Consider the following 3,808-nt stretch of genomic DNA (forward strand, 5'->3'; position numbering starts at 1 on the left):
AAAGAAAGAAAAGAAAGAAAAGAAAGAAAAGAAAGAAAAGAAAGAAAGAAAGAAAGAAAGAAAGAAAGAAAGAAAGAAAGAAAGAAAGAAAGACTAGGTCACTTCTTTTTGGTAAAGGGTTTCCAGGCTCACCTTTGTCAGGCATTCTAAAACAGAAAGGAAAACAAATCCACCTCTAAAGCAAATGGAAAAATAAACACTAAAGTCAGTATTTTGGGTCCCCACTGAAAGTGTCATTCTAAAGATAATTAGTTATTATTTTTAGAAAGAGATATTAAAACTTTAGCCCTCTGTACCAAAATTATGGCTTCATCCATTAGGGACGCTGATGCAGAAGCAAAGTAGAAACTATCCAAAGTCTATAGTTCCTATATGAGTAGGTAATGCGTGAATAAATAATCAGTTCCCATCATACAACTCAGTGTTTAGCCAATTCCAAACATACTGCTGCCAACAATTTTAAGTCAACACTGATATCTAAAATAAACACAGGGTGACTAACACACACTGGTACTCTAACGAAAAAATATTGTGAAATATCTCCTTGCCAAGAGAAGTTCTTGGACTCTTTCTCTGGGTAACTGTTTATTAGTCATAAGGGTATGAAGTTCCCTGAACACTTTTTTAATTCATTCATTCAACAAACTTTTTGTTTTTTGAGCACTTTTTCCCAAAAACCATGAAGGGTATGAGATCTTACCCTTCCTTTAAGTTAACAAGTTAACTTTGACACAGTTTGAAAGCTGGGAGGAGTCGTGAAACTCCTAGGTCAGAGACAAAGGACTGCCTTACTTACAGCAGGAGCAGTACTCAGTGTCTGCGTTTGAGAGCATTGTTAAGCTTAGAGAAATCAGGTCTTTTGTCCTGAACAGTAAGCACACCTGCTTAATGCTGTTGAGGGAGACGCTCCTGACAATGCCTCTATTCAAAAGATGTGCAGAAATGCGAGAAATCCCCGGAGAATCGTTTCTTGACACTTACCTCTCCAGACACTTGATAGACACTAAAGCTATGAACATGAGAAGAAAGAACATGCTATCTTGTTCCTGATAAGCCTATATTATTGCTAATAAATTCACCCATAAAATTGAACCATCGAATTCTGCTCATAGATAATGTGGGAAGTATAGTTTGTTTGGTGTCCCTCCTTAACTTGATTTTGATAATCGAGAAAAGTGATGGAGGATCCACCACCCAGAAATCCTGCTCTTCAGTTCCCAACTTGTTTGCTGGTCATGACGAAGTCCTGAATGCCACCAAAATGGAACTAAAACATTGTGTCTGCATTAGAACATAATATTTCAGCATTTCCATCCAAAGCATCCAGTCTGTAGCATAATGACTCAAATGACAATAAAGGTAAAGGTCATTGGCAGGGGAAGTAGATAACGATGTTTAATGAAAGAAGTGAAAGCTGATAGAAAAATATTATAAGGGAAACCTGTCTTAATTATACTGGTAGGACTTTGTTATAAAAGAAATTAGAGTCAAGCCACACCAAAATAGTTGGCTCTAGCAAATAAATCTGCAACAAATGACCTTTAAAATAGAATTTAGAGGCAAGTTTTTCTATGGGGAGTTGAGAATTACCACCAGAATGTATTAAAAAGAGAAGGTTTAAAGTTCTGCTGAAAATATACAGCTTGAGCCGCTGAAAAAGACACATTTTATCCAAACTGTTTCAATTTTCATTGATTCTTTATAATGGCATTTCTCATTAAGATGATCCAGCTCCCTTTATTCTGACTTTGTTTTTACGAAGCATTTTTTCATAGTTATTTGACTTCCGGTAGACTTCCCTACAAATAAGAGAAAATATCTTCCTGAAAACATTGAAATTCCAGACCTCTTAATAGCTCTATTTTTTTCCACCTCAAATTAGTTAATTGGAAACCTGTTTTATCAATCAAGCCCTTGTAAGTTTAGTTAATACAAGCCAGTTCCATCAGACTCTGATTTCCCCTGAGCAACATGAAAATAACTAATGGAGTTTTTGAAAATTCAAACATACCATCGAGAAATACTTATGCTCATCAGTGGGCTCATCCTGGGACACTGATGAATATATGTATTCTGGAAAACTCTGAATGGTTAACCAAATGATTTTCTCCCTTTGACATCTTTTCAATGTAATAATCATTCTATTTGTACTTTTTCCTTGATTTTTCCATAAAAGTTAAAATTTAAGAACTTGTTGAGCATCTGTCTGTAGTCTTTAGTACACAGCACCATTTTCTGCACTTCAGTATTGCCTATCAGCTAATATTATTTTCTTAGACTGTCTACAACAATGACAATCTCCAAATCATTTTATATAGTTATGTCTGTAATTCTTTGATCTTATAACTATTTCCTCTAATATATATATATATTATATTATATATATAATTATATAATATATAATATATTATATATAATTATATATAATATAATATATATCTAATATACAGTATATTATATATATATGTATATGTGTGTGTGTTTGATTTTGAGACATAGTAGAATAATATTGGATAAAAAAGGCCTAAATGCATGGAAACACAATGTAGTTTAGATGACTTAGGTCCATTTCATTATAATGGTGCAATTATCCCACAAATAGTTTATCATTCCAAAACATGTTAACACTTAAGAAATTACAGGAAATTGTTCAATTTCCCAGGGTCTCAAACAATTTTTCTATGAGCATTGCCTCTAATGTACTTTGATTGTGGGTAAAGGACTGTGAGGGAGTCATCTTATCACCATATTTAGATGTACCCAATGTTCTGAATTTCTTAGGGAAAAGAGATTATAAAAATCATGAAATTCTGGGTGCGCCTGGTGGCTCAGTCGGTTGAGTGTCCAACTCTTAGTTTCAGCTCAGGTCATAATCTCATGGTTCAGGAGATCAAGCCCCGCACTGGGCTCCACACTCACAGCTCGGAGGCTGTTTGAGATTCTCTCTCTCTCTCTCTCTCTCTCTCTGTCAAAATAAATAAATAAACTTAAAAAAAAAATCATGAGGGACACCTGGGTGGCTCAGTCAGTTAAACATCCAACTTCAGCTCAGGTCACGATCCTATGGTACATGGGTTCCAGCCCCATGTCAGGCCCTGTGCTGACAGCTCAGAGCCTGGAGTCTGCTTCGGATTCTGTCTCCTCTCTCTCTGCCCCTCCCCCGCTCATCCTCTCTCTCAGTCTCTCAGAAATAAACAAAAAAAAAATTTTTTTAATGATGTAATTTAATCACTACAAAAAAAACAGTAATAAATATCATTTGTAGTATCTACTGACTGTGTCTGAAGGAGTTACTGGGCTCTATGTAATGGGTGTGAGGTGGGGTTCAGTGTGAAGGGATGAGAGGCCCCGATGAGGCACGTCCATGAGACCCCACCTAGCCAACTCCTATGCTCATTCATAGCAAATTTTTCAGAGTAAAAGTTCCTTGGATGTGTAAGGAGGAAAGAAGAAAAAATATATCAGAGTCAAATTTGTTTCTCTATTCTTTGCTCTTGGGTCCTCATCAGTTAGCAAGTGTGTGCATTTTCCCAGTTGTCAATATCCTGAGTAATGAGAAAGGTAGATGGCAGACCACTCAGAGGAATTGAAAAGCCATAAGCCAATCCATTTAAGCAAGGAGAGCTGTGGGCATTTCATTTGGAGGCAGATGAGTTTGTCCATGCAAGGTAGGGGTATCTACATCCAAATGGAATTTCTGAAAGTTGCACTTTCTAGGACAAAAGTTGCACATCTTAAAAGGTTTAATGTCTCTAAGGAATTACTTTGACATTACATTAGCGACGGTTATGATGAGAAGACCGGAAGG

Source organism: Herpailurus yagouaroundi, unplaced genomic scaffold (genome assembly GCF_014898765.1).
Source record: "Herpailurus yagouaroundi ecotype Mexico unplaced genomic scaffold, PumYag 159, whole genome shotgun sequence".
Classification (NCBI taxonomy): Eukaryota; Metazoa; Chordata; class Mammalia; order Carnivora; family Felidae; genus Herpailurus; species Herpailurus yagouaroundi.